The 8,855-nt window shown below is 45.8% G+C and overlaps 1 protein-coding gene across 2 annotated transcripts in view; it reads right to left on the minus strand.

Moving 5' to 3' along the window:
- LOC120913777 (wiskott-Aldrich syndrome protein family member 3-like) overlaps positions 1-6,576 on the minus strand; it is a 113,298-nt gene extending 106,722 nt beyond the window's left edge. For both annotated transcript variants that reach the window (XM_040323983.1, XM_040323982.1), the window contains exon 1: positions 6,449-6,576. The gene's annotated coding sequence lies outside the window, so the exon portion shown is untranslated. The remainder of the gene's footprint in view (positions 1-6,448) is intronic.
- Between the last annotated feature and the right edge of the window lie 2,279 nt (positions 6,577-8,855).

Consider the following 8,855-nt stretch of genomic DNA (forward strand, 5'->3'; position numbering starts at 1 on the left):
TGTGGCAGTGATCAGGGATAATGTAACTGGTGTGGCAGTGATCAGGGCCACTGTAACTGGTGTGGCAGTGATCAGAAACATTATAACTGGTGTGGTGGTTATCAGGGACACTGTAACTGGTGTGGCAGTGATCAGAAACACTGTAACTGGTATGGCAGTGATCAGGAACACTATAACTGGTGTGGTGATGATTAGGGACAATATGACTGGTATGGTGGTGATCAGGGACACTGTGACACTTTGACAGTATGTGGAAAAAAGTTTTTGTTACATTCTGTCACCAGAGCAGTGTAGTGTCACCATAGTGACACAGTACTACTGAGGGTGATCAGAGATTCACAAGAGTGACCACAATTACAGTAGTAAACAAGGCTGTCATTCATGACTCCTTGTTTACTACTGTGATTGTCCACAGCTATAATACATGGTACAGGGTTGCTGTGAGTGGCCCTGGTAGCATGTGATCCCTATGACCCATCATAGATATCACACAGTAGTAAACAATGTGTCAAGAGTGACAGCCTTGTTGACTATTGTAACTGTGATCACTATGATCGTTTATAGTGGCCTGGTACAACGATCGGTGATCCTCTGTGTCCAGTAGTGCACTAAATGGCAAAAAATGGCTTATGTAGGAGGACGTACATCTATGTCCACCTGCATCAGTTAGGGCTGTCTTAATGCATGGGCAACCCTGGGCACTACCCAAGGGCCCCATGTGCATGGGGGCCCCATGATAATCTCTCATTACATCATACTTGCCAACTGTATCGGATTGGCCAGGACAGTCATGCTTTTTATTAAGCTGTCACAGAATGTCCGTGTCCCGGACGTTCTACAAGTACTTTGTACCCTCGGGAACTGAATGATGTAAAAATAAAAGTGATTCTTCTTAGGATAGTTTAGGTGAAAACTGAAGTGGTATATTTCAGCTGGCTCTGGGCACCCCATGGGACCAAATATCTGCCTCTGGGTCTCTGGCAGAAGAAAACTATACAGGTGCTCTGATAGTAAAAAAAAAAAAAAAAAACAACAGCAACAAATAATTATACTTACATATAAGAAATTGACTACATTTTTTGTGATAATAACAAAACGCTGACAGCATCTATCAATTAAAAATATGTTACTATGACAGTTAACACAGCTATTCCTACTCTGGACTCGGTAATAATAATAATAATAATCTCATAAAAAAAGTGCTGTATTAAATGAGAAGAACAAAAACTGATCATGATAATTTCTTATTTTAAAACGTGACTCATGTGCTATTGTGACAGTCAGTAAATATTTATTGTTAGATACATACAATACATACTACATACATACTTTATATATTGTTTTCCTTGAAAACAATGTTGAATTCACATCTTTTCATTTTTTTTGAAACACATAAAACACGCCAATGTGCGTTAGGCTCCATTCACACCTTCGTGTTTTAATGCATGGTAAGGCAAAACAATGCATGTGACAAAAGCAAAACATTTTAAGTAATCTGCACAGAAGTCTGCGGTGCATTGCGCTGTCGTTATAAGAAATGAGGCGTGTCCATTTTCTGATCATTTTTTGGGCTCTGATGTCCGATAGAATGATGAAAATGTGTAAACACTCTACAACGCATGATAATAATAGATGTGAATCTGGTTTTAATGTGCAATGGCAAGCCGTGACATGGATGCGCGATGTAAAGTGCATTCATGCAACGAACCTTATAACGCACGCTTATGCACACTCACATGCAGTTTGATGGGCTTCTATTGATTGAAATCTTGTCAGGCAAATACACAGAGTTGTGAATCCAGTCTAAATGGCTGCAGCGGAATGAACAGGCCCATAATACATACTTTATTATGGAACATACTCAGACCATTCATAGCACTTAAAGTGCCACTCTAACCTGTATACACCATCATCACTGCCTCCTATTGTAGCGTCCCCCTGTGTGTGATTTATAAAAAAATAAATGCTGCAAATACCCAATTTCACTGCTGAGATTGTGATCACATGATCAGCCAGCTTTCTCCTGAGAGATGCAGTGGGCGGAGCTGAGATTCCTCTGCTGATGTCAGTCTAGAGGGGAGGTAGAGAGGAGAAGAGAGCTGGCTGGTCATGTGATTGCAATCTCGGCTCTTAAGCCCCCTGGCGGTATTCCTGAGTCTGGCTCGGAGTGGAATTTCAGGACCAAAAGCGGTAACCCCGAGTCAGACTCGGGACCGCCTCGCAGAGTCCACAGGCACAAGTTACTTACCTTGTCCCTGGATCCTGCGATGCCGCCCTGCTGTGTGATCGAGCGGTGTCCTCCTCGCTAGATTCACAGTACCGAGTGCGCCGAGCTCCGTTCCCTGCAACGTTACGACGCACAGGGGGGGGGGGGATCGGCGCCAATTTAAAAGAAGTAAATAAACACAATACATAAAGTATACTGTAATCTTATAGATTACAGTACTGTATGTAAAAAATACACACACCCTTTGTCCCTAGTGGTCTGCCCAGTGTCCTACGTGTACTTTTATATAATAAAAACGGTTCTTTCTGCCTGGAAACTGGAGATTGTCAATAGCAACCAAAAGTGTCCCATTATGTCAAAAGTGGTTTTAGACCAGCTAGAAAACAGCGATAATAAATTATAATCACTTGTGCGATAGTGATTTGTGGGGAAATTCATCATCAAAAAATGTAAAGTAATAATTTTTATTATTATTATATTATTTGTTATAATTATTTATATTTATTTATTGTATTATAAATTATGATTTTGTGTTTCAAATTTTATTATACCCGGGATGTCTACTAGACTCTTGTTTGGACAGATTTAAGTGAGTTATTTCTAAGGCCCCGTACACACGAGATGATCCATCCGCTGGAATTGATCCGCGGACCGGCTCCAGCGGATAGATCCCCTGGTGTGTACAATCCAGCGGATCTGTTTCAGCGGATTTTTATCCCCTGGGATGGATTTCCAGCGGATAAAAATTTGAAGACATGCTTTCAAATCTATCCGCTTGAATCCATCCCAACGGATTGATCCGCTGGTCTGTACAGACTCACCGGATCAATCCGTCCGAATCAATCCCCCGCATGCGTCGTAATGATTCGACGCATGCGTGGAATTCCTTATATGACAGCGTCGCGCACGTCGCCGCGTCATCATCGCGGCGACGGCGCGACACGTCATCGCGATGGGATTTCGATCCGATGGTGAGTACACTCCATCGGATCAAAATCCTCGAGAGGATTTATCCGCGGAAACGGTCCGGTGGACCGTATCCGCGGATAAATCCTCTCGTGTGTATGGGGCCTAAGAATTACAGGCTTACAATATAAAACGCCAAATTTCCATGCAAAATAATGGTACCGCTTTCAGCACCTAAAATCTGAATTAATAATACCGCCAGGGAGGTTAAAGGGGTTGTAAAGGTAAAAAAAAAAAATTTGTTAAATAGCTTCCTTTACCTTAGTGAGGTCCTCCTTCACCTACCTCATCCTTCGATTTTGCTTTTAAATGTCCTTATTTCTTTTGAGAAATCTTCACTCTTTTGAGAAATCCTAACCTGTTCTTCTGTCTGTAACTCCACACAGTAATGCAAGGCTTTCTCCCTGGTGTGGAGTGTCGTGCTCACCCCCTCCCTTGAACTGCAGGAGAGTCAGGACACTCTCTACGTTGCAGATAGAGAAAGGAGCTGTGTGTTAGTGGGCGTCCTGACTCTCCTGCAGTCCAAGGGAGGGGACGAGCACGACACTCCACACCAGGGAGAAAGCCTCGCATTACTGTGTGTACTTACAGACAGAAGAACAGGAAGTGAGGATTTCTCAGAAGAAATAAGGACATTTAAAAGCAAAATCGAAGGATGAGGTAAGTGAAGGAGGACTGCACTGAGGTAAAGGAAGCTCTTTAGGGGGAAAAAATGTACCTTTACAAGTACACACTTGTGCAGGGACCGCCCTGTCAGATCTCCGCTCTCCCCTATGGGGGATCGGGTGAACACGGACCGTCTGTTTGTGTTCACCCGATCCGATCCGCAGACAGATGGTCTGCAGAATCGAAGGAATGCGGAACCGGGCAAGACCAGGTGTCATAGGGACCAATGTATGTCCCTTTTTCATCCGTACACGGACATACGGTCCGCCCGTGTGAAAGAGCCCTTAGTGTTATGAGAGCAGCAGGGGGGGGGGGGGGCGGCTCACACACAGACAGACAGGGGATTGGGAGGATGACACAGGAGCAGAGAGGACAGCAGATAGCAGGCTGCTGATGACACAGGTACATAAACTGACCACAGTGTCTGGTCTCAGCAGCCATGATAACGTGGTCAGTTTACAGGGGGGTGGGGAGAAACTAGCAGGATCAGGCACGTTTGTTACAGGGGGCCAAATGACACGGGACAAGCACTGTGTCATATAACATGCTTTAAAGAAGCAGGATCCATTTTTTTTGTTGGGGGGGTTAACAAACGCTTTAACAAGAACAATGTAGGTACATTACAGCAAATCTGTTCTTTAACATTCCCAGGTAGTTGAGTGCAATGGTGGCCATACATGAAATTATTTTTATAAACAAATGTTTTTTCAACAGATTTACTATATGACCTGAAATATCCGAAGATCGAAAAGATTGTTGGATGTGCCATACATGTAACGATCATGGCAAATTATCTACTTTCTGATTGAATGTTCTATTGTACGCTGATTTACGCCTAGAATATGTAAATCAGCTAGATACGCCAATTCACGAACGTACGCCCGGCCGTCGCAGTACAGATACGCCGTTTACGTTAGGCTTTTTCCGGCGTAAAGTTACCCCTGCTATATGAGGCGCAGCCAATGTTAAGTATGGACGTCGGGCCAGTGTCGAATCTTCCGTTGATTACGTCGTTTGCGTAAGTCGTTCGCGAATATGGCTGTGCGTCATTCACGTCGAAAGCATTGGCTTTTTGCGGGTTAATTTGGAGCATGCGCACTGGGATACTTTCACGGACGGCGCATTTGCCGTTCGTAAAAAGCTTAATTTACGTTGGATCACAATACATTAACATAAAACACGCCCACATGTTCCATATTTGAATTAGGCGGGCTTACGCCAGCCTATTTACGCTACGCCGTCGCAACTTTGCTTTGAGAATACTGCACTTGCCTGTCAAAGTAGCGGCGGCGTAGCGTAACTATGATACGCTACGCCTGCTTAAAATTACGCCGTTCTACGTGGATCTGGCCCGGTGTGTCTTTTTGATAACTTATAGATCCAATCATATTATCTGAAGCTATGAAGAACTGTTTGGTCAGATAAATAAACGTGTATGACCACCATAAAAAGCGTATTCTGTAAAACCCTGTTCTGGAAATAATGGGATTCCTTTATAAAAACTGCAAGGTGCAGACAGTTCAATAACGGTGGCCATACCCGATGCTAGAAAACGATCGTTCTAGGCCAAGCAACAGCATAACATTTTTTTACTACACTGCAAACATGATTCAACCGATGTTCCATACATGTGTGCCTCGAGTTTCCATCGATTGCACATTTAAACTGATTGTATCAAGTTGATCAGACAGAAGCGCAGATCTCCCTTTGAGCCCCTGAGGAATGGGAAACGATGAACTGTGGGAATTGCTTAGCGTGTGAAAAACGCTATTGATTGACCCCATGAAAACGTTTTTTTTCCCCGCTATAACCCATGGGCTTGGGTTGATGGGAACTGTCACAATTTGTCGCTCATCGCCCGGCCGTGCCATTTCTGTCTTGGCACATTAAATGATTTTATTGAATCGTCCATGGATTGGTGCGTTTTATTGCACTGTGTATGGCCACCATTAGTGCTAGGAAAAGGCATGTCACATATTATCCTCATCACACCATCCCCTGATCCCCATACTACTGCAGTCCTTTCTATACACATCTATAAACATGACAACAAGGCAAGCTGAGCAATGTGGACTGTGAGTGGGGGGGGGGGGGGGGGGGGTGTGTATATTATCATCATCCTCTATCATAATAATAATCATCATCATCCTCCTCATCACACGTGTCAGTTTCTGCAGAGGAGGAGCAGCAGGTCAGTGGTGATGGATGGGTTAACCCTCTGCTCCCCCCCATGTGATGGTCCCTGACATCGGGTCTCTCCATCCTCACTCCATAGACGGACCATGCATCGCCTCCACCAAGGCTTGCTCTGATCACATGCATTATCGATGGCGATGCGGGCACGCACGGGTTAATGCGGGGGCTGTGCACCGATCATTCGGGTGTAAACAAGGTGTAAGATCCCGGGAAATCCCCCTCCCCCTCCATCTCCCCATCATCAGCACCATCCTCATCCCAGCTCACCATCCTCATCCCTCCGCTGTCACCCATCCCTGCCATGGCAGCATCCCTACATAGCCCTGTGCACCCTCCGCCCCATCCCGGGTGTCATCGTCCCTCCTTCCCCCCCTTCCTCCTCCATCTCCTTACCTGCGGGGCCATGGACGGCGGTCCGCGGAGATCGCTCTGCCCCGGGCTGGGATCTGCTGCCTTCAATCTGCAGTGCGGGCAGAGCGCATGCGGAGCGCACAGGCTGTGCTGACATGGGGCTGTGTGTGTGTGTGTGCCATCCACTCCTGGGGGGAGGAGGAGGAGGGGAACAGCTGGCCAGGGCTTAACTCTGCCCTCACCATGCCACTCCATACACTGGGGGACACTCACCTGAGAGTCACCTCCACTACCTACCTACAGAAATAGCTACCTACCTACAGAAATAGAGGAGCTCTCATTACACACCTTGCTAGGAAGATGCACCTTTGGAAATATGTAGGATGCCAGTACAGACCTTGTTCTGAAAATGCTGGCTGCCTGGCTGTAACTTCTACTGATGGAAATATAAGAGCTTCTTTACTGACCTTGTACTGAAAATGCTGGTCTTCTGACTGTAACTTGTACTAATAGAAATAAATATCTAGGCTGTCATCAGAGAATTTGTTCATAAAATGCTGGCTGCCTGGCTGTGTAACTTGTACTAATGGCACAGGCGTGTGCAGGGGGTGTGCCTGGGCTCACCCTAATCCAGGGGTCGTATCCATCGATCATAATTCACCTGTCGATCGTGGGCAGGTGATGGATAGAACATAAACCTTCCTTTGCTGACTCCTGGAACCCGGACACTGTAGACAGGAGTGGAGGCGTTTACTGGATCTAATCTGTACTTTCCTCCTGCAGCCACTGAAAGTCTGCTTCTCTCCCTCCTGCTGGCATTCATCTGCTGAAGGAGGAAAATACAGTGGATCGGTACCAGTATATGCCATCCCTAATGTCCCAGTTCCTCTTCTTTTTTTTCAATGCCAATCACTCACCATGTGCATTCATAACTGAACCATAGTAAACTGTGGTTACTATGCTTCAAATTGTGAATGAACAGGAAGCCACTCAGCACAGAGAACTCCCCATCCATTCCCTGTCCAGTGCAGCCAAGGCTGCAGAGAAAGGGACTGTCCTCAGTCCTTTTCTCTGTCCCAAAAGTCAGACATCATGGGTCTGTTTAGACCCCTGATATTTCATCAAAGCCTCCCAATGGGGCTCCTAAAAAATAAAATAATAAAAAACTACTGGCACTGTCCACTGCCCTACTGACTGATACCATCCACTGCTCTCCTGTCACTGTCCACTATAGAGATATATATATATTAGGGCTGTGGAAATTAAAGATTAATTCCTCGATTAATTGTAAAAATCTTTGATTGATAAAAAAAATTTAGATCGGTACTAGTCATTGATTATTGATTATAAAACATTCTACAACCACGTCGGAAATGACTTCTATTATCACTTGATTAAATATTGAACCACCAAATGGAATCCTTATTCTAGTTCAACTGTATCAAATCAGTTTCTAAGACACTAACGATTATTTATTGTAGCGCCTGTGTACTTTCGTACAGGTGCTATGTTTAAATTTAGTGGGAGAATGAGAGAGTTATGTTACTCTCATTCTTTGATTTGACAAATTTGGCTGCCGCCAAATCTGGATTGTCCTGTGGTTCAGTCTGTGCCCCAGAGATGCAGTCTCATCTCTGGGCGGCAGGTGGCGCCAGAGGGGTCCAGGCGGAGCCGCTTCTTCCTAGCAGCCAATTGGAGGAGTTTTCCCTCGCGGGGCATGCTGGGGAGGGGTATTTCTGTGGCGGAGGCCATTGTTCGGGGTTTTTCGCGGGTTCCTGGTTCCAGGTGCAGCACCCACATCACAACAACAACATGTGAATAAACCAATCGTATCAAGCTGAAGTCCACTGTCCAAGCACATACATAAATACACTATAACAGTAACCCTTTTTCCTGGCAAAGGATTTGCACAGTCCTGAAATGTACACTGCTCTGATAACACAGCCAGCTTGATGACTTCACTTATCTTTTAAAGTGTATGTTACCCCCTGGTAACTTCCCCTGCTCTCTGGAACCTTGGAGAAGCTTCCAGAAGTAGAGGGTGGGGTTTAGGAGGCGCTGCCTGGAGATTGATGAGGGCCCCAGTCTTTCCCCAGTAGATGGGCTGGCAGTTGGCTTGTTCCTCATAAATACACATGGGTCAGGCCAGTAAGGGGCAGTCGGGTAGAAGATGGAGAAGCAGTGCTGAGGATGCTGTCGTGGCCCTTGAGGGTGGCCCCTAGTCTGGGGGGGAGGGGTGACCTTGGGCCTGGGGCTTAGGTGCTGAACGGCCCCTCTACAACACACGGAGGATATTCTTCCTGGATGCATGGGAGCAAGTGTGAGCACAGCGGGAGAGAGCAACCACATCCAGGAGTTCTCCAGGAGAAGTCAGCCAGGTGGACTGGTGAGCATGCAGTCTGGAAGGACTGTGGTGTCAGTGTGGGAGGACTTAGGAGACATAGCCAAG

The sequence above is a fragment of the Rana temporaria genome, chromosome 9, assembly GCF_905171775.1.
Source record: "Rana temporaria chromosome 9, aRanTem1.1, whole genome shotgun sequence".
Classification (NCBI taxonomy): domain Eukaryota; kingdom Metazoa; phylum Chordata; class Amphibia; order Anura; family Ranidae; genus Rana; species Rana temporaria.